At 37.3% G+C, this 23,614-nt stretch overlaps 2 pseudogenes across 2 annotated transcripts in view; one reads left to right on the plus strand and one right to left on the minus strand.

The window, feature by feature from the left end:
• LOC308611092 (centrosomal protein of 78 kDa-like) overlaps positions 1-23,614 on the minus strand; it is a 138,780-nt pseudogene that overhangs the window by 96,873 nt on the left and 18,293 nt on the right. The window lies entirely within an intron of this gene.
• Positions 16,278-17,396, plus strand: LOC308611083 (ferritin heavy chain-like; annotated as a pseudogene). The gene has a single exon. The product of its transcript is annotated as a ferritin heavy chain-like (transcript).

Consider the following 23,614-nt stretch of genomic DNA (forward strand, 5'->3'; position numbering starts at 1 on the left):
CAGAGGAAACCATCAACAAAATGAAAAGACAACCTATTGAATGGGAGAAAATATTTGCAAATGATATGACCAATATAGGATTCATATCCAACATGTACAAACAGCTTATAAAACTCAACATCAAAAACAAACAACCCGGGCCTCCCTGGTGGCGCAGTGGTTGAGAGTCCGCCTGCCGATGCAGGGGATACGGGTTCGTGCCCCGGTCTGGGAGGATCCCATATGCCGCGGAGCGGCTGGGCCCGTGAGCCATGGCCGCTGGGCCTGCGCATCCGGAGCCTGTGCTCCGCAACGGGAGAGGCCACAAGAGTGAGAGGCCCGCATACCGCAAAAAGAAAAAAAAAAAAAAAAAAAAAAAAAAAAAAAAACAACCCAATTAAAAAATGGGCAGAACTGAATAGACATTTTTCCAAAGAAGAAATGCACATAGCCAATAGGCATATAAAAAGATGCCTAACATCAGTAATCATCAGGGAAATGCAAATATTGGGTGGGCCAAAAAGTGCCTTCAGTTATTAAGGAAAAATAAAAGACACATCTTTCATTTTCACCAAGAACTTTATTGAACAACATATTCACCCATTTGTTCCACTACCTTCTGCCATTTTTCAGGCAAATTCATGATTCCATCTTCCCATAACATTTTATCTTTTTGAGCAAAGAACTGTTCCAGGTGCCTTTTACAGTCTTCCGGGGAATTGAAATTTTTTCCATTAAGAGAACTTTGTAAAGACCAAAATAAACGGAAATCCAAAGGTGCAATGTCTGGTGAATAGGGCAGATGAATCACAACTTCCCAGCCAAGCTGTAACAGTTTTTGCCTGGTCATCAAAGAAACATGTGGTCTTGTGTTATCCTGGTGGAAGATTAATGCATTTTCTGTTGACTAATTCTGGATGCTTTTGTTGACTGCCACTTTCAGTTGGTCTAATTGGGAGCGCTACTTGTTGGACTTAATCCTTTGGTTTTCTGGAAGGAGCTCATAATAGAGGACTCCCTTCCAATCCCACCATATACACAACATCACCTTCTTTGGATGAAGACCAGCCTTTGGTGTGGCTGGTGGTGGTTCATTTCGCTTGTCCCATGATCTCTTCCATTCCACATTGTTGTACAGTATCCACTTTTCATCACCCATCACAATGTGTTTTGAAAATGCAACGTTTTCATTACGTTTCAGTAGAGAATCGCAGGTGGAAATATGGTCAAGAAGATTTTTTGCACTTAACTTATATGGAACCCAAACATCAAAGTGAGTCACATAACCAAGTTGGTGCAAATGATTTTCAGTGCTTGATTTGGATATTTTGAGTATGTTGGCTATCTCCCACGTGGTATAATGTTGATTGTTCTCAATTACTGTTTCGATTTGATTGCTATCAACTTCAACTGATCTACCTGACCATGGAGCATCATCCAGCGAGAAATCTCCAGCACGAAACTTCGCAAACCACTTCTGACATGTTCAATCAGTCACTGCACCTTCTCCATACATTGCACAAATCTTTTTGTGCATTTCAGTTGCGTTTTTACCTTTCTTGAAATAATAAAGCATAATATGCCAAAAATGTTGCTTCTTTCTTCCATCTTCAATATTAAAATGGCTACACAAAAATTTACCAATTTTGATAAGTCTTTCTTTATATGCATGCTGATATGACAGCTGTCACATACAATCTAACAAAATTGTTTTGAAGAAAGTTAAAGACAACTAAGTGCTACTAGAGCCATCTTACAGAAAAAACTGAACGAACCTTTTGGCCCATCCAATAAAAACCACAGTGAGATATCACTCCACACCTGTCAGAATGGCTATCATCAAAAAGTCAACAAATAACAAATGTTGGTGAGGATGTGCAGAAAAGAGAACCCTTGTACACTGTTGTTGAGAAAGTAAATCGGTGTGGAAAACACAGTGGAGTTTTCTCAAAAAACGAATGGCAGAGATACCATGTGACCCAGCAATTCCACTCCTGGGTATATACCAAACAAACAAACAAACACTAATTCAAAAAGATACATGCATCCCAATATTCAAAGCAGTGTTATTTACAATGCCAAGGTATGGAAGCAACCTAAGTGTCCATCAACAGATAAATGGATGAAGAAGATGTGATATATATATATATATATATATATATATATATATACACAATATATATATATACAAATATATATATAATGGAATACTACTCAGCCATAAAAAAGAATGACATTTTGCCATTTCCAGCAACACGGATGGACTTGGAGGGCATTATGCTAAGTGAAATAAATCAGACAGAAAGATAAATACTGTATGATATTGCTTATATGTATCATCTAAAAATACAGCAAACTAATTAACATAACACGAAACAAGCAGACCCACATATATAGAAAACAAACTAGTGGTTACCAGACATGAGGGGAAAGGGGAATATAGGGGTGGGGGAGTGGGAGGTACAAACTCTTGGGTGTAAGACAGGCTCAAGGATATATTGTACAATACGGGGAATATAGCCAACATTTTGTAATAACCGTAAATGGAAAGTAACCTTTAATATTGTATAAAAATTTTAAGTACTTTAGCAAAATAATTTTTTTTTTTTTTTTTTTTTTTTGCTGTACATGGGCCTCTCACTGTTGTGGCGTCTCCCGTTGCGGAGCACAGGCTCCGGCTGCGCAGGCTCAGCGGCCATGGCTCACGGGCCCAGCCGCTCCGCGGCATGTGGGATCTTCCCAGACCGGGGCACGAACCCGTGTCCCCTGCATCGGCAGGCGGACTCTCAACCACTGCGCCACCAGGGAAGCCCGCAAAATAATTTTTAAATGAAAGAATAATATGAGAATTTTAAACAGTGGTGATACCATATGATCTGTAAGAAGAAAATAAATCTCCAAAGAAATAAAAATAAATACATTATGGCTGCAACTAGAGAAAACCCGCATGCAGCAACAAAGACCCGACATAGCCAAAAATAAATTAATAAATAAATACATTTTTAAAAATAAAGAAAATAAATAAATAAATACATAAGACTTTGGAAACTGAGACATTTACCTCTTAAGCAGTAGGTGATTAACATCACAGATTTATATTTGTTACTCTATAGATCCAATTGCAATCCTTGATTTTTCCATGAATAATAACAGTTAGATTTTTATCTCTTTTATGGTGCTTACAACAATGCCCATGAAAAAGCTGTTTTCTAAAGATTTGATTCATCTTGGATTATTCTTTTATCACAGTATTTTTCATGACAGAATTAATTGTTCTAAACATGTTTATTAACTTGTCAAGGGAATATTTATCATTTCCTTTGTTAGATGTAGCTGAATGATGTTTTCTACCTAACTAACAAGTATGCCTTAGTTTCTCCTTGTGAATGAGGAATGATAAATGCCTCTTTTGCCTCTGGCTCTTCCTCTGTAAACTGGACACAATATAGATTCTTTCTAAATTTCGTATGAAATCAAACAAATGGGTTATTTGTAAATCAATATAATTTATGTAACATGGTTTTGCATGTTATCTGTCTCAGAATAAGCATAATATTGTATAATTGTATTGTATAATAATATTGTATAATTGTATTGTATAATAAGTATAATATTGCTATTTCATACAGTATAATTATAATTAGAAAACAGAAGTAAACTATATTCAACGCATAAAGGGGAAGCAAAAGTCATAGAGATCTTCTTATATCTCACAAATATTTTCATTTATTTATAGGAATATGCTTTAAAGTCTCAAGACATTTAGTAGATTTCATGTTTATTTATATAGTAAGAGAATTTTCATAAGGGTATAATTTTAGCTTCCTTACTTAGAAAAATTCTGAGGAACTTATATAAGAGCCAATGTTTCAACCATTCCCTTTAATAATACTGTAACTAGCAAGCTAATGAGTATTCACTTCTCTAAAATATCCTAAAGTTCAACTGGGCAGCTTCAAAATTTTTCATATGACTGTTGATTAAAACTTTTATTTGTACCTTGTATCCATTTCATTTTTTTTACTTTCCAAAAGAATATATTGTATAAAGGACTCATATCTAGGATATATAAAGAACTCTTAAAACTCAACAATGAGAAAACAAGCAACCTAACTTTATATATGTGTGTATACACACACACACACACACACACACAATCTATAAGAACAAAAGAAAGAAAAATACATATACACATATTTTTACCAAAGAAGATATACAGATGGCAAATAAGCATATGAAAAGATGCTCAACATCATATGTCATTAGGGAGATACAAATAAAACCACAATGAGATATAACTACACACCTATTAGAAGAGCTAAAATCCGATAACTGACAATACCAAATGCTGTTGAAGTGCAACAAGAACATACATTCATTGCTAGTGAGAATATAAAATGATACAGTTATTTGGGAAGACAGTTTGACAGTTTCCTACAGAGCTAAGCATAGTTTTACAATAGGATCAGGCAATCATATTCCCCAGCTAATTGAAAACCTATATTCACACAAAGGCCTATACCCAAATGGTTATAGCAGCTTTTTTTATAATTGTCCCAAACGGGAAATAATCATATCATATTATCCTTCAACAGGTGAATGGATAAACAAACTTGGTATTCGAGATGATGGATACTTCAGGGGATAAAAGGGAAGAAACTATAGATTCACAGAACAACATGGATGAATCCTAAATGCATGTTGCTAAGTCAAAGATGCCAAATTCAAAAGTCTACATATTGTATGATGCCGTTTATTCAACATTCTGGAAAAGACAAATTATAGGGATGGAAGACAAATCAGCATTTGTCAGAGGTTGGGAGTGAATGACTACAAAGGCCACTCACAGAGAATATTTTAGGTTGATGAAACTGTACTGTATGGTACTAGGCATAAGATACATGACTACGCATCTGTCAAAACACGTAGAATAGTACATCAAAGGGTGAACTTTAATGTATGCAATTTTTAATCAGAGTATCCTGGATGTAATGCATACTGTGACAAATAAATTTAACTGTATTCCCAATATATGATAAAACGGCACTGAAGGGGGTGGAGAAAAAGGAACTGACATAAGTGACTTTGGAAAATGATGTTCTGATTGGTAAATCTAAGACTAGGTGCAAAAATAACTGTACATAAACACCATTTTAGTTGGTAAGTTTGTTTCTCACAGGAATACAGTTAAGAAATATGAAAACACATTTACACTAGTGTAGAACAAATAAGTAAATAAATGGTAAATAATTTGAGTCAGGTTTCTCACTGTTAGTAAAAGAAGTTACAAATAAGCAAGAGGCAAAAGCTAGAATGAACCATGTGATACTGGATTAGAGTCAGACATTAGTATGAACTCACGTTTAGTTTAATAGGTATAGAGATAGACACCTATAGAAAGGATTATAGATATGTGTATACATTGGTTAATATACATGCATATATTCCATAACTCTGCGGACAGACTAGAAACAATGACACCAAGTAGCAACAAACACATCTAGCATCCAGGCCTTAGTTTCTAAACATGGTTCTCCAAAATAACAAAAACCAGACATCCTTGGAGAAATGACTAATTCTAGGCCTGGGGCAATGAAAACACAAGATGAGCCTGGAGCATTATGTAGGGCCAGGAAATAAGGCAGCACTCAAAAATCAAAAGGATAGAGGCAGATCAAAGGGACACAAGAACCCAACTGAAGGAGCACCTGATGGCCTAAGCTGGAACAATTTGAGTCATAAAATTAATTAAACTTTAAAGTTATAGAGAAATATAAAATAAATATTCATGAGTCCATACTGATAGAAATAACTGAATACATAGATAAATGGGGAAAAAGGTACAAATCTTTCTTACAAAGAATTTCAAATAACATATGTAAATACTCTTCCCTCCAGGAGATGGGGCTTAAACTCCCTCTTAGGAGTACTGGCTGGATTCCAAAAAATAGATTATGGAAAGGGAACAATAGTAACTTCACAGTGAAGAAATCTGGCAGACCTCACCTTAACCAAGTGACCAAGGTTAACATCACCAGTAAGTCATTACTGACACAAGGTGATGAGAAAGACATTTCACCTCTATGGTAATCTTCCCCAAAACCCCCAAAACCCTGGTCTGTCTAATCATGAGAAAAACAGCAAACAAAGCCAAATTCAGGGCCATTCTACAAAAGGCTGGCCAGTACTTCTCAAAATTATAAAGGTCATGGGAAACAAGGAAAGGCTGGGAACCTGTCAGAGACCATAGAAGAGAGATGATAACTAAATTCAATGTGATATACTTGATTAGGTCCGAGAACAGAAAAAAGACATAATTGTAAAAAAAAATCGATAAATCTGAATAAAGTCTGGAGTTTAGCTAAAAGTAATGCACCGCTGTCTTTTTAGTTTTAACATATGTACTACGTAAAATAGTAACATTAGAGTAAGATGCGTGAAGAGTATATGAGAACTCTCTGTACTATCTCTGCAACTGTTTGATGAATCTAATATTCTCAAAAAAAGGTTTAGTTTTTGTTTAAGTGCATAGTTGCGTTGCATTATGATGAATCAACACAGAATAGCTATTAAGCATAGTAGAAACTGTAGCTCCTGTAAAATGCAGATTTGCAAAACCCCCTCTCTCCATATAAATTGTATCAGAATTTTCTAGAAATGGAGCCAAGCACCTGCATTTCATATAGCTATAGGTGAATCTTATGCACACCAAAATCTGAGGATTCCATTTCTAGAGCCCTGTGCCTTTTATAGTCCCAAAAGACTTTTAAAGGCTTTAAAAACCAAAGTAGTAATGGTATTATCCAAGGTAACCAAATTTGAAGAAAGTCAAAATTCAGCATATGCAAGATAGTAAGGAAAGATAATATGTATATAACTGGTGGGCACACAGGATAACAGGGTCATGATAGTTTGGCAAGTGGATTCAAAGTATGGTAAGTATCCAAGTGGCAGCTCAAAGACTAAAAGTGGAAGCAACTTGCTTATTCAATCAACCCTTCCTGGGTTGAAGAAAAGTGATATTGCTATGGAGTGCAGAGAAATTACAACGGGCCTGTTCAATCAATAGGCAACAACTGCCTTAGTATGAAGTGATACTACTCCAAAAATGAATAGTGCTGTACTGACAACCAAAACCAACACCACTAAGCTAATAAACAAATGCTCAAGCAAGTTGAAAGGCTCTGACTGGAGTGTTCTATAATGAACAGATGAACAAGGGAATGAGAATAAACTATGAAAATCAACGTGATGAAACTCACTGGTTAAATGAAGCCTAATTGGTCTCAAGTATGACATCCTGTGTGTCTCTGCCCACCCTCAGTTGCCTACCACATTTACTGTGGTAGAATTCATGCTGGCTCAGGGCACCAGTTTTGAGCCCCAACAGATTCAAGTAGTCCACAACCTTGCTGCCTCCTCCACCCACACAGCATATGCCAGCCCTCCTCTGATACCCAATCACATTCCCTCTGAATGAACCCACTTCGGCATTCTTCTGCCTGCATCAGCTAGCCCTCACTCATGTTTACCATTTATGATGGTTAATTTTACATGTAAACTTAGTCTATGGTGCCTGGTTCTTTGGTCTAGAAGCTGCTGTGAAGGTGTATTTTACATGTGATTAACTTGTAAATCAGGAGACTTTGAGAAAAGCAGATGATTCCTCCATAGTGTGCTGGACGTCATCCAATCAGTTGAAGGCCTTCAGAATGAAGACTGAAGTCCTCCCATGAATAAAGAACTATGCCTCCAGACAGCAATAGAGAAATTCTGTCTGAGTTTCTAGCTTTGGGACTCAAGACTGCAACATGAACGTTTACCTTAATTTCCAACCTGCTGACCTACCCTGCAGATTTCTGACTTGCCAAGCCCCAAAATCACATAAACCAAAGCCAATAGACAATTCCTTAAAAGAAATCTCCCCTCCCCACATATATACATTTGATCCTTGGACAACATGGGGGTTAGAGTGCAGTTAAAAACTGCATAATCCGGTTCTGCGTCTGCAGATTCAACCAACCACGAATCGTGTAGCACTGCAGTATTTACTGAAAAACATCCGTGTATAAGTGGACCCACACAGTTCAAACCCATATTGTCCAAGGGTCAACCGCAATACGATAGTTTACCCTATTATATAAAATACAATAACCTATTATATATCCAATCCAATCCAATATAATATAAATATCCTATTAGGTCTGTTTCTCTGGAGAACCCTAACTAATACACTACTCTGATCATTTTTCTACCAGTAACACTGTAACCATCTTCTCTTATAATGAAATACACTGCAGCTATTTTACCATTGCTACACCCAATGATATTTTTTCTTAGTAAGGTATGATATTTAGATAAGTTATAATCAATATATAGACTGAGAGATTCCCATTTTGTTCTTTGCATCAAATAGCATAGAATCAATATTCCATATCCTGGCTGAGTATCAGAATCACTTGTGGCACTTCTTAAAAGTACAGTTGATCCTTGAACCACACGGACTTGAACCGGGTGGGTTCACTTAATCTACAGTACTACTCAGTCTGGGGTTGACTGAATATGAAGATGTTCAACCATAGATACGGAAGGCCGATTGTAAAGTCATACTTGAATTTTCGACTGTGTGAGGGTCCACACCCTTAACCCCAAAGTTGTTCAAGGGTCAACTGTACATATGCCAGAGTTCAACCCCGAACTTGCTGAATCAGAATTTCCTCAACTGATTTTGATTCACAGCCAACGGCTGAAATCCCTGGGCATAAAATCATTTGACCACAGTATCTGCAACAGGATCTAGTCCAAGGTCACTTTTTTAAATAGAGAACTTGAGGTTAAGGGAGAATAAATTACTTATTCAAATTCCCAAAAAGGGTAAGAATGAACAGTATCAGGCTGCTATGTTTTTCATATTTCTATAAAGTACCTTTTATTTTCTTATATAGACATTTCCAGAAAAAAGATAACAAGTGGCATTCCAATCACTCAGTGCACACAGTTATGCATAGCTTATCATCTGATCCACAGCTCCAGTTCACTAATATAGATAGATTATAATATTTAGAAAATAAAAAGAGGCAGCTCTATTTTATAAGGTAGTTCATGCCATGTACACATCAAACTATCTGGTATATAGTTAGAAGACCTTGTAAATAGCTAAAATCTTGGCTATTAATTGTGTTGTAATAAAACTTTGAGGACATGTAAATGGTACTATGTTATGTTTGATGATTTAATCAAAGAAGGGTGACCTCACTTTCCTAGTGATGGAACTTCGGTAGATGCATTCAAAGAGCTAACATAAATCTTAGCTTATTTTCTAGTAGCTAGCAAAAAAACTTCCAAAATCACTTCATATTGTGGATATGAAAACACAAAATAATCAATAACCTCAGTTTTTCACTACCGCTGACTTCTAACACTCCATGGCTTCTAATACAACATTTGTATTTTTTAAAGAATTAAAAATTGACAGAGTATATACATACACAATCAGCTAAGATGCATGTTTCCACTAATGTCTACTTTACCTAACTAACGTCCAATATTGGAAGGGTAGGCAAAAATATTCAATATTATTATTATTTTTAAATTATACCACTCTAACCCTAATTATAAAATACAGAATACTATTTTATATTAATAATCATATCTCTTTATAATAATTTACTACATATATATTCATACTACAATCCACATTAAGGTACAAATTTTAGCGAACATTAACATTAGTGATCAAAGCCCAATATGTACGTACGAATCTGTGCACTCCATACATACATACACACAGAATGGTTTTCTAAGATGTCACTGAACGTAGCGCAAAATGTGAATTGAGATGCTATTTTGTAGAGAGTTCTAATATTATATTATTACCTGTTTTCTCTTGTTCATTTGACCCAACAGCATTCTTTTGCAACAAGATAGTCTGAGGGATGCTCTACATCATCCAGCTATGAAACAGAGTTTTATAAACCCAAGTGTCCCATAGAGACATTTACTCCAAGGAACTGGTATAATTCAAAATGTAATCTAACCAAACATGATTCATAGTCTGGCTAGGAGAAGCAATACCATGGTTTATAGAATAGTGTCTCTGGAAAGAAAAGGAAGTGGACTCTTGGTTCTGCATAAAATCTTGTTAATCCTACTTCCATTTCCCCCTCCTACATTTGTAATAACTGAATAAACTGATTATGTTTTTTTATCTTGTAGCTGCAATCTCTGTAGACAGACTGATTAAAATACTTACATTGATGTGATCAATATAGTTACCAATCAATAACGCTCCAGGAATTGATTTTTATAATCTGAGGAATTCTGCACCTTGATTCATTTATATACTATTGTCTTTTTTCTAAAAATTAGGGATTGTTAATGTGGAAAATAAAAAAAAGGATTAAGGGGGAAGGGCCACGAAGGGAAAATTGCAGTTCTCTACAGCATAACTGAGGAATACATGTGATTAAGGAAAAAGTGATGATTTGGGGGGGGGATAAAAGCGTGGATAATTGATAGAGAACTCGTGAAAGAGGGAAGCAATTGTAAATAGATTATTGTGGATGTGGAACTGACATTTCCAGTTATCATTACTGTTTTTTGTCCTTGACAGTTAAGATCTGAGGAATGTTAAGCAATGTTTCAATAGCTGCATGTATAAGAAAATAATATTCCCGCCACCAGAAGCTGCTCTAGTACAGCTTCCCCCTTCTACTCTAGGCCATGGACTCTACCACACAGACACTCAAAGGCAAGAGTGTTATCCCTTAAAATTGTCAGTAGTTCTCTTCCCCTCAACTCTCAGTTCCAACAGCCTCTTCCCTTTCTAATGGGCTGCCGTTAGCCTCACCTTCCTTCCCAGATCCAGCAGTTACTCCACAATAGATCTGCATTGCACGTCCTGTAAAGGAATGCAAGGTTTTGTCTTGGCGTTCAGTCTCTCTTCCAAGAGATACACACACACACACACACACACACACACATATAATGTATAAATTCATATTACTGCCAATGGTTTCAAAGAATCACTTTTCTGGCAGAAGAAAATCAAGGGATTACATTACTAATGGAGCATTGAGTCATACAGCTGACAGTATTTGGCAGATTATTAATGAGCCTTTAATCCTGGGTTGCTTGTCATGTATGAAATCAGAACTTAAGAGCACCATCTACATTAGAAAAAGCAGGTTGATAATCTTTCTATTTAAAGAACGTATGCCAATCTTTTAATTCACTTTATAATAAATGAGATTTAAAATCATTTGGGCAGAAAGTTACTAAATATCAGATATTTCCTAGAAATTTGAAACTTTAAATAGGTTTAACTGACCTTAACTACTCAGATATATTTGGAAAATGGCAAAAGACTTCAAGAAAATAAGTCAAAAGGACATTGTTTATTTTTCATGTATGAACTGAAATATAAAAAGGTCAGAGGAAAAGTAATAAATGTGAGTAATACACAGGAAACACTTTACAAAACATTTACTTTGGAAACTGTGCTTTTTGCTGAGTTTAACAGTGGTTGGTTGAGGTATCATATTTTTATAAAAAAGGAAATCAGCAAATAAGTCATTGAGAATATGGTTAAAAAGTTTAGAAAATTAGGGCTTCCCTCGTGGCGCAGTGGTTGAGAGTCCGCCTGCCGTTGCGGGGGACACGGGTTCGTGCCCCAGTCCGGGAGGATCCCGCATGCCGCAGAGCGGTTGGGCCCGTGAGCCATGGCTGCTGGGCCTGTGCATCCGGAGCCTCTGCTCCGCAGCGGGAGAGGCCACAACAGTGAGAGGCCCGCGTCCCGCAAAAAAAAAAAAAATTAGAAAATTAAAATGTGAGAGCATATTACTCATGTCAAATTATGAAGAATAATGATTACATTAAATACAAGCTTATTAACACATTGGGTTAATAGTATAGTAAGGTATGGAATCATAAGGAACATTTTATAAGGATTTTGCATTTTTTTCCTAACTTGTTTGGAAAAACTTACACTTGATTTTAGTGAAACAAAGTATCTACACCTTCAGCCAAGACATTCTGGATTTGTAGGTTGACTAACACCATTCCACCAAAATTATTTTCCCTAAACCTAATTGCTATGTAGGAAAAGGTATGAGAACGTCTGTAGCAATTTCTGTATCTGTGACAATAGTAGTAAAGATTTCAAACAAAATATTATTGAATATATATGAATATTTCAATATATATATACATATTCTATTATCAACTCATTAGCATCTAATTTTACATCCATCACATATACATTCTGTCAGTGAACATAGTGAACTGAAACCGACTCTAGGGCCCATGAGGTTAAAGTCAACGCCTGTTGCAATCATTCAGCATTTAGCACAAAGCTGGAATATATTAGGTCCTAGATAGTTATTGACTAGACATATGGTGTGTCCATGCCATTCTAACTCAGTGTTCTCTACCTGTATTTGTGAATTCCATGGATCTGTTCTTGTGTTTACATCCAAATGAAAAATTCCTGGAAGCATTTTCAAAATTATCTGGATCTGTCTATAGCTCAATGCAGCAGCACAAACTCACTGTCCATGCCTGCGTGTGTGTTTTGAATCACACTGAGTGTGACTGCTGCTAGGCTGGCATGTTCTAGTGTAAAAAGGACAACTGTCGCATGTCCACCCTTATAGTCACATTTTTACCAGCTGCAAACACTAAAATTTCCTTTTAAAGTGATGACTGGGAGGTGAAAAATAGTTTAATAGAATGAAACTCAAAGGGAAGAGTGTTATCCCTTAAAATTCTGTCCGTAGTTCTCTTCCCCCTCAATTCCCAGTTTGAACAGCCTCTTCAGTTATTGAAGTTACTGAGGCTTTTAATGGTATTTCATGAAATCAACAAACTGCATCAGAATTACTTTTCACAAACTAATAAAAAAGAACATGGACAGACACTATTTGAATGATGACTTCCACTACCTGAAAGCAAAAGTACATTATGAATCATCATATGAGCTAAAGTATGTCATGTCTTCAGTACAGAAGGGCGGTAGAGCACTGAGATCTTTCATGGATGTCGGGACACAGACACGGCGCACTCGAAAGGGAACCTGCATCTCGTCAACTAGTGTGTTCTCAGTGACAAGGGACTGTGTTTAAGACAAAAAGCATAATCGGGTGCATAATTGGAACTCCTTAATTTTAATAGTTTTATAGTTGTATTTGCATATATTTACAAATTGTCTGGTTTACAGTTATAAAAGCATACCAATTTCTATGCCTGGTTTTATGTTTATGCATATTAAACTAAAATTATAATAGTAATTTATCACCATTGGGTGTCTTTGATTTTTTTTCCTTCTAAAGGAAATAGAGTTTAAATATATATTCAACATCTACTCCCACTCATTTTTTTAATTTGGAGAAATAATGAGACTAAAACTTTTAATAGGCCACTCAATATTTTAATTTATATTTTTGAGCCCCTACTATGTGAAATTTAGCATCACAAGTTGAACAGTCTTTGTTCTAATGGAGCTCATGGTCCAGCCAAACTTCCCAAACTACCTAGAGAGGAATCCAATTCAGAGTGTCACTCTGCTATTTATAAGCTCTGTGTTTGATCATGTTACATACTTTAATTCACAATTTCTTTACCTGTAAAATATGGGTAATAATAATCAAATCTAATCCAGTATCTGTAATAATGAGGTAATGCAGAGTGAACAGCCCAGAGATATAGAATATTGATGTATCACTTTTCACTACCTCTCATTAAATGATTGATTTATACATATGTATACACACACACACACACACACAAAACACAGAGAGTGAGATAAGCCACCAACTGCTGCTACTTATGGTCTACTTCCTTAAGATTATACCATTGATCCTACTTCATCTATTAATTTTCAAAGAAGGAATTATATGTAACATTTACTAGCACTTAGCTACAAAAGAAATACAAATATGAGGAGCTTATAGAACAAGTTTTTATGTTAGTACCTATAAAATACCTGTCATATAATAGGTGCTCAATAGAAATATGCTGAATGAATGAATGAGAGCTAATCATTGACACGGAGTCAGAACTTATTGTCTAATATCAGTTGTGTAACTATTAGTTCTGTAACATTTGTAAATTAATGAAGGGAACTGAAAGTCAAAACAGTTTTTGCAGATTATAGCATGAGAATTTTTATTTGTTGACTCTGCATTTATCATGAGTAATACTGTGATAGCTAATTTTTATATGTCAACTTCAAAGGGGGTACCCAGATATTTAGTCAAATGTTATCGTTTGTGCCTGAAAGGGTGTTTTTCCATGAGGTTAACATTTGAAATAGTAGACTAAGTAAAGCAGATTGCTTTCCTTAAAGTCGATGAGCCTCATACAATCATTTGAAGGCCTGAATAGTCTACGGCCATACCACCCTGAACGCGCCCGATCTCGTCTGAAGGCCTGAATAAAATAAAAATGCTGACCTTCCTCTGAGTAAGCAGGAACTCCTCTTGCCTGACTGCCTTGGAGCAGGGACATTGTTTTTTCCTGCCTTCAACTTGAATTTCCTGGGTCTTGAGCCTCCTGGCCTTTGGACTGGACCTACACCATGGACTCTCCTGGTCTCAAGTACGGCAACTGCAGATTTTGAGACTTGTCAGCCTCCATAATCACGTGAGCTAATTCCTTATTTTATATAATATACAAATATATCTTCTATTGGTTCTGTTTTTCTGGAGAATCCTAACATAATACCAACACTGACCACAAACATTTCAAAGAAGCCTTCATCTTATAGTCCTATATTGATATTTTAAAAGACATTATCTTAGCACAGACCAAGTTATAAACTATAAAATTTGATTATCAAATTTTTTTAATTTCGGGGGCTTCCCTGGTGGCACAGTGCTTAAGAAACCACCTGCCAATGCAGGGAACATCCGTTTGAGCCCTGGTCCGGGAAGATCCCACATGACACGGAGCAGCTAAGCCCATGTGCCACAACTACTGAGCCGGCATGTCACAACTACTGAAGCCCAAGCACCTAGAGCCCATGCTCCGTAACAAGAGAGGCCATCGCAATGAGACGCCCATGCACTGCAACAAAGAGTAGCCCCCACTCGTTGCAACTAGAGAAAGCCCACATCCAACAAAGACCCAATGCAGCCAAAAATTTAAAAATAAAATAAATACATTTAAAAAATAAAATTTAAAATTTTTCTAAAAACATCATCTGCTCTGAAGTTTTTTCATTCTGTGTTTGTATTTAGCTTTACATTCCTCATTAAAGAAAAACTGGATGCAATGTTTTTGTTTAGATATATGTATATTTCCTTCATGGAAATTTGAGGTTCCAGTTCATGCTAGTTTATTGATTTCCCTTTAAAAAGTTAGATTTTAAACCTTAGGTTTCTCTTAGTTATAACATGTATTTTAACATTATCTTCTAACCTAGGGAGTAATGATGAGGGATAAAAAATCTGAGAAACACCATTATCACCCCTTAGTATACATAGAACCATTCAATAGTATTATTTTAATATTTGAAGAGTAAAGTTGTCCAGATAAATTAATTATTAAATGATCTTGGGACATAAGGAGAAAATGTCCTACAAAATCAAGATTTCTTCTATTTAAATAGATTCTTCCAGTGAAGCCTACAATGGACTATTCCAAGGAAATTTTTGAAAGATTGCAATTATATTAAGACTAAACACTGGTGTTAAGCAAACATAGAATACAATTTTATTTCACTGAGAAACTGATCATGTAGTTCTTTTCCATCTCTAATGTATGATCCTATCATTAACATCAACTTATCAAATAGACATTGTTATTATTCTATTTCTTTACAGACTCAACAATTAAATGCCTCTAAAATTGCTTAGATAAGTGTACAAAGTGACAGTTGATATTTGATCCTTTGCTTCCTTCATAAACAATGATTATAGCACAGCATGAGCTTTCAAAGAGAAATAAAGGGACCCCCCAAAAAAGTACATTAGTCAAAGTCATGGTAATAAAACTGTAAGTGAAAACAGCTATTTTATCCAAAAACTTTAAAACCATTGAGAGCACTTAAAACAGTGCATCACTCTTTCTTGTACCTTGAGAACAGAGACCATGTCTGATTCTTCTGTGTATCTCCAGAGTCAAACACAAAATATTATTACACATATTTGGAATACTGTCTAGAAATGGCTGTTGAATTAATTAATTATAAATACCTAGATTGGTCTTATGTCTTCCACTATAACATCCTTAACTTCTAAGAAAATATTGACTTTTTAATATCATATACATGTGTAATATCTTATACGTATTTACTGGAGACAAGAAAGGGAGAAAAACAGTAGTTTTTTGTTTTGTTTTGTTTTGGTCTGCTTCTCCACTAGAATACAAACCTCATGGGAACAGACTTTGTCTCTCTGTTACTAATATATGCCCAAATCCCATACCAGTGCCTGGGCCATATTAAGTAATCAATAAATATTTACTGAATGAATGAATGAAAGATAATTTGAGATCAATGGTATTTCCTACCACTGTGGCTCATTCCATACAACATAATTGAGGCGTTACAAAAAATGCTTGCTGAGTGGCAGTGAAAGGACAAATGAGGCTGGAGGGGATAAATACATCCACACAGTTAAGCTCTTTCTCTAAGAATACACCTAAGCCTTTTGTTTTCTGACAAACAAAAGAGAAGTCTGCACTTACCCAAGACGAAGGAAATTGCTAAATCACGTGAAAGGGACTCCGAGACAGGTACCGCAGGCCCCGCGGCTTCGCCTTCACCTTGGCCTTCACACCCACCATGCTGCCCGCGCCGCCCTCGCAGGTGCGCCAGAGCTACCACGCCGACTGCGAGGCCGCCGTCAACAGTCATTTCACCCTGGAGCTCCACGCCTCTTTCGTGGGCCTGGCCGCGGCCTTTTACCTCCACCGCGACGACGTGGCCTTGAAGCACTTCAGCCGGTTCTTCCTGCGCCACTGTGGGCCCAGGGCCTGAAGCGCCTGCAGAACCAGCGCGGGGGGCCGCCTCAACTTCCAAGACATCAGGAAGCCAGTCAGTGACGAGTGCAAGAGTGGCCTCAAGGCCATGAAGTGCGCCTTGTTCCTGGAGAAGCAAGTGGTCGACCCGGAGCCTGCTCCACTGCACCAGCTGGCCACCGACAAGTGCGACCCCCACCTGCTCCACTTCCTGGCAACTCACTACCTCAGCCAGTAGGTGGCGCTCATCAGACAGCTGGAGGGTCATGTCACCACCCTGAGCATGATGGGGGCCCCAGACGTCGAGCTGGCAGGGTAACTCTTTGACAAGCTCACCCTGGGCGACAGCGACAAGAAGAACTGAGCCTGGACTGGACTTCCCCAGAGCCACGGGGTGACCAGAGCCCTGGTCACCATGCCTGCCATGCAGACGGCAAGAGTGCCCTTGCAGAAGAAGTTCACTTAAATTTTGGTTCTGTTTTTTTTTTGGCAACAAGGGCAGGACTCTCTTTTCCTGGACTTTATCACTTAAGTTTTTTTCTTCCAGTTTTTCCATTTCTTCCAATAAAGTTATTGGTTCATAAATAAATAAAGGTCTCTGGTTGATTCATGTGGGCAAATCTCTCATTTTTTAAGTTTTAAAACAGGTATCCAGGAGTTTCTGAACACAGCCATACCCCAACCAGATGCAGCTCAGGATCTCCATAGTGGGAGGGAGAAGGTGTTCCATGGGGCCCTGGAAAACACAAAATCAGTCTTCCCCTTATAAATAATGTAGGTATATGGGGGTAGACTGGGGTGGCGTGGGGTGAGGTAGGGGTACCTGGTGAATGTGGGTGCATGTGCATAGTGAAAGTATAGAACCATAGCCTGAAAATCATGATTGCAGTTGCCTCTGGGGAACAAGTGAAGGGAATGGGATTGGGCAGGAATTAAAATAAAGGGTGTCTTCAGTTTCACCTGACATGTTTATGTGCATTAATTATGCAAATACTAATGGTTAAGTATGAGTAGCAAGATGGGGGGTGGAGGGGTTTGGAAGTCTGAATGGTGGAGTATCTCTTTGACAAGTTCACTCTGGGCAACAGTGATAATGGAAAAATGAGTGTTAGGCTGTCTTGCTCAGAAACACGGAGGTGGCCTCCCATGGTCACCAATGCCTGGCATGCATGTTGTAATAACAAAACATCCACTTATATATGTTTTCTTTCTTTGTATCATATGTATATATGCATGCTTGTGTGTGTGTGTGTGTATACATATATATATGTATAAACATATATATATATATATATATATATATATATATATATTTTTAACTCCAACAAGCAGCAGAGCTCATTTTGAAGTTCATTAGGAAGACGCCCTTTGTTGAAAAGCAGTTCGGCGATCACATTACTGGAAATGATATAGCTGCTTCCTAGACCTTTCCTGAGCCTGGCTGTATTTCTGCCCTTGGGTTTCACATATCCAACTTTGATTTAGTTTTTGTTATTTGCTACCAAGAGAACCTAAGCTAATATGTCCTATTATCAACACACTTTTACCAGCCTCCACTGTATTTACACTAGAGTAAATAGCTCTTCTAAGGTAGTAAATGACATTTTTCCCTTTATCCCTACTACAGAGTCCACTGAAAGGAAGAAGGATCAAGGGTGGAAGGGATCAAATAAGAACAATTTCCCGAATGGAAATACAGAATACTGAAGCCTGCTACCATATGCATCTCTTCTCACCTAAAAGTGTTTTCCTCATAATTTACAGAATTTTAATTCCTTAGATCAACCTTCCCAAGACTGTGTTCAGTATCAGCCAGTGCCTCAAAAACATTCACAAGTGTTCAGTGGAAAACTTGTATTAATCGAATTAGCAGGATTTTTTGTTTTGTTTTTTCAGTTTTTGTTTATTCTAGGAATTTTATCTCTGATGTAAAAAATATACATTTTGAATGTATAACGTGGGGATAAAATATTCAGTGTTTCCCAAACATTCTGATCATGGGATTCTTTTTCTACCAAATCTCACAGAACAGTATTCCAAAGAAAATAGCTTTGGAAACAACGTTAAAAGGTCCCACTGTGGGCTTCTCTGGTGGCGCAGCGGTTAAGAATCCATCTGCCAACGCAGGGGACATGGGTTTGATCCTTGGTCTGGGAAGATCCCACATGCCGCAGAGCAACTAAGCCCATGTGCCACACTACTGAGCCTGTGCTCTAGAGCCCACAAGCCACAACTACTGAAGCCTGTGCACCTAGAGCCCATGCTCCGCAACAAGAGAAGCCAGCAAAATGAAAAGCCCATGCACCACAATGAAGAATAGCCCCCACTTGCCGCAACTGGAGAAAGCCCGCATGCAGCAACAAAGTCCCAACGCAGCCAAAAAATAAAATAATATAAAAATAAAGTAAAAAAAAAAAAATAGGGCCCTTCGTGTGTTGTTCCAGAAGCACATACCTGGTAGCTAAACCTCATTCACTTTCACTTAGAGGTCATTATGAGGAACGGGAACCTTTGCTGTGAAGGTTTCAGCACAGTAAGCTTTAGACAGTAAGTGTAATGCAGGGCCCTCACCATGACAGTGGGTAGGTATCACACACATCCATTTTGTTTCCTGATAGGTAACTCCCAACACTGTATTTTTCCATCTGTTCTAATTTACATTTCTAAATGAATGGTCTCTGGGAATGATAACATTGATGTTTCTCCAGCACTTATATCAAAGTCAAGAGAAAGTTTAAGGCTGCTAAGTAGTTTATATTCTTCACCTCCCTCTACCTATGTATTCATCTCACCAGCAGCAGAATTCTTCATTTATTTTCCAGACTAGATGGCTGAATTTTGGTCAGTAATACACCTTTTGGTCAAAAACAGTCTGTGCCTGCATCTTTTTGAAAATAAGATGACTGTTCCTCTCACCAAAGCATGCTGAAATTTCTCAGAATTCAGACATTTAACTATAAGAAAAGAAATAAGGCATACATACTACAAAACATTGTATTAATGAAGTCCAAGATTGTTAAATAAATATATAATAAGTAATGTGTTTAATGTGTAGCATGTTTTTCCTCCAGTAGAGATGATCAACATTATTCACATCATTATTTGATTTTTGAATGAGCACCTTATGGCAATGCATTCCTCTTTAGGTTCAATGCAGGACTTATCAAGTTTCTCTACAGCCCTAAAATACATGCTGCAATTCTATAAATTGAAACTGCATTATTCCCAAACAATATAGTGGGCATGAGGCAATATCAAAAATCTTGTATATTTTTAAAATTTAAATGTGTTCCCACAACAACCCTTAGGTATCAATTCTCATGACACCTCCACTGAATTTGATAAGGTGTCTATTTTATTCCCAGGCAGATTCAGCGTAATACAAAACTATTATTTTCTCAATATGAGAAATATTCTATCACATTAATACACGATTATATAAGGCTGGAAAATAAGAAGGTGATTAAAGCAAGCTTCTCAACAAGAATACTATTTCAGTCTGGCCCATCTTATTAACCACAACTTTCATTTGTCTACTGTTTGGCTGATTAATTCGATTCAACAGGCATTTACTCTTTTTTTAAAAATAAAGTCCAATATTCTCGACTGTTTATTCTATTTTATTTTATTTTATTTATTTATTGGCTGCGTTGGGTCTTCATTGTTGCGCATGGGCTTTCTCTAGTGGTGGCGAGCAGGGGCTACTCTTCGTTGCACTGTGCAGGCTTCTCATTGTGGTGGCTTCTCGTTGCAGAGCAGGGGCTCTATGCATGTGGGCTTCAGTAGTTGCAGCACATGGGCCCTAGAGGGCATGGGCTTCATTAGTTGCAGCATGTGGGCTCAGTAGTTGCGGTGCACGGGCTCTAAGGTGTGTGAACTTCAGTAATTGTGACTCACGGGCTCTAGAGCGCAGGCTCAGTAGTGTGGCGCCCAGGCTTAGCAGCTTCGCGGCATGTGGGATCTTTCCAGACCAGGGCTCAAACCCGTGTCCCTGCACTGGCAGGTGGATTCTTAACCACAGCACCACCAGGGAAGTCCCAAGCATTTATTCTTAATAAATGAGTTTGTGCTGGGGAATCAAAGCTAAATAAGACATGTACTTGGTCCAGTTAAACTAAATATATTAGCACTTTGCCAATTTTCTAAGAGGAAAATACAAGTCCAATATGAGGTTATTTTAATAAACAATTAAATCAATAGTATAGCTAGGGAGTGTTTTCATTTATTACTCTCCATTTTAGCTTTATAAAGAGGTATGCTACCCAGTCGTTCAACAAACTCACAAATGGGAATGCAGCAATTTTTAATAAGTATGAGAAATAATGTAGGCCAGCTATTCCTCTCTGAATGGTGGACTCTAAATGAATCTAAAGCATCATCAAAAAAAGTAAAATAAATCAAAAACAAATGAAGCATCATCATAATGACCATCATCTGGGTAAATTATGCTGTCGAAATAACATGTTAAGGAACTTCCTCTTCCTAATAATAAGGAATGTTACCTGATGGAGAGAGAGAATTTGGGGAAGAGCAATAATACAACATGATCAACAGATTAAATTTTAGCAAACAAGGACACTCATTTGTTTACATATTTTACACTGCTGTTGCCTACAGACAGAGGAGGCACCTGAAGGTATATTTTACTAGTGTGGGTCACATAGGAGTCTTCTAAGGAACTGGTTTAAAAACATCATTCCAAAACTAGTAAAAAAAAAAAAAAAAGTTATTTCCACTGTAGATTTGAACCTGTAAGTAATCTATAGGTAAATGTAATCTAAAAAATATTAGGGCAGCCTTAATGGCAGTGCTTTATATAAGAAAGAAACACATACTTGCTGAAAGCTTTTACAGCATCACTAGCTTGCATCCAATAATAAAAACAGCCTACACTTTTTATTTTTACATCTTTATTGGAGTATAATTGCTTTACAATTTGGTGTTAGTTTCTGCTTTATAACAAAGTGAATCAGTTATACATATACATATGTTCCCATATCTCTTCCCTCTTGTGTCTCCCTCCCTCCCACCCTCCCTATCCCACCCCTCTAGGTGGTCCCAAAGCACCAAGCTGATCTCCCTGTGCTACGCAGCTGCTTCCCACTAGCTATCTATTTTACGTTTGGTAATGTATACATGTCCATGCCACTCTCTCACCTTGTCACAGCTTACCCTTCCCCCTCCCCATATCCTCAAGTCCATTCTCTAGGTCGTCTGTGTCTTTATTCCTGTCTTACCCCTAGGTTCTTCATGACATTTTTTTTCTTAGATTCCATATATATGTGTTAGCATACGGTATTTGTCTTTCTCTTTCTGACTTACTTCACTCTGCATGACAGACTCTAGGTCCATCCGCCTCACTACAAATAATTCAATTTCGTTTCTTTTTATGGCTGAGTAATATTCCATTGTATATATGTGTCACACCTTCTTTATCCATTCATCTGATGATGGAAACTTAGGTTGTTTCCATCTCCTGGCTATTGTAAATAGAGCTGCAATGAACATTTTGGTACATGACTCTTTTTGAATTTATGGATTTTGAATTATGGTTTATGGTACATGCCCAATAGTGGGATTGCTGGGTCATATGGTAGTTCTATTTGTAGTTTTTTAAGGAACCTCCATACTGCTCTCCATAGTGGCTGTACCAATTCACATTCCCACCAGCAGTGCAAGAGTGTTCCCTTTTCTCCACACCCTCTCCAGCATTTATTGTTTCTAGATTTTTTGATGATGGCCATTCTGACTGGTGTCAGATGATATCTCATTGTAGTTTTGATTTGCATTTCTCTAATGATTAAAGATGTGGAGCATTCTTTCATGTGTTTGTTGGCAGTCTGTATATCTTCTGTGGAGAAATGTCTATTTAGGTCTTCTGCTCATTTTTGGATTGGGTTGTTTGTTTTTTTGGTATTGAGCTCCATGAGCTGCTTGTAAATTTTGTAGATTAATCCTCTGTCAGTTGCTTCATTTGCAAATATTTTCTCCCATTCTGAGGGTTGTCTTTTGGTCTTATTTATGGTTTCCTTTGCTGTGCAAAAGCTTTGAAGTTTCATTAGGTCCCATTTGTTTATTTTCGTTTTGATTTCCATTTCTCTAGGAGGTGGGTCTAAAAGGATCTTGCTGTGATTTATGTCATAGAGTGTTCTGCCTATGTTTTCCTCTAAGAGTTCGATAGTTTCTGGCCTTACATTTAGGTCTTTAATCCATTTTGAGCTTATTTTTGTGTATGGTGTTAGGGAGTGATCTAATCTCATACTTTTACATGCATGTACCTGTCCAGTTTTCCCAGCACCACTTATTGAAGAGACTGTCCTTTCTCCACTATACATTCCTGCCCCCTTTATCAAAGATAAGGTGACCGTATGTGTGTTGGTTTATCTCTGGGCTTTCTATTATGTTCCATTGATCTATCTTTCTGTTTTTGTGCCAGTACAATAGTGTCTTGATTACTGTAGCTTTGTAGTATAGTCTGAAGTCAGGGAGCCTGATTCCTCCAGCTCCATTTTTCGTTCTCAAGATTGATTCGGCTATTCGGGGTCTTTTGTGTTTCCATACAAATTGTGAAATTTTTTGTTCTAGTTCTGTGAAAAATGCCAGTGGTAGGTGGATAGGGATTGCACTGAATCTGTAGATAGCTTTGGGTAGTAGAGTCATTTTCACAGTGTTGATT

This window comes from Mesoplodon bidens, assembly GCF_964165515.1.
Source record: "Mesoplodon bidens genome assembly, contig: HAP1_SCAFFOLD_157, whole genome shotgun sequence".
Lineage (NCBI taxonomy): Eukaryota > Metazoa > Chordata > Mammalia > Artiodactyla > Ziphiidae > Mesoplodon > Mesoplodon bidens.